The sequence below is a fragment of the Octopus sinensis genome, linkage group LG17 (assembly GCF_006345805.1).
Source record: "Octopus sinensis linkage group LG17, ASM634580v1, whole genome shotgun sequence".
In the NCBI taxonomy this organism is placed as follows: Eukaryota; Metazoa; Mollusca; class Cephalopoda; order Octopoda; family Octopodidae; genus Octopus; species Octopus sinensis.
The window spans coordinates 9968700-9968910 of record NC_043013.1 but is presented as its reverse complement, the minus strand read 5'-3'; positions in this window follow the sequence as shown (position 1 = coordinate 9968910).

The following is a 211-nucleotide window of genomic DNA, read 5'->3' as shown; positions in this document are numbered from 1 at the left end:
ACTTTTTCTTCTTTTTGCCTATGTGAGTTACAAAAATTGTTATCTGTGGGGTCATATCTGTAGTGAAAAGAATTAGCTGTCTTTGGCTGCTATTTCTAAATTTTCGGTATGTGATGAGGCAACTTGTTGCTAAACCCTTAAATATACATACATAATACATACATACATACATACATACATACATATACACATTAAAATGTGTGTTTGTGCC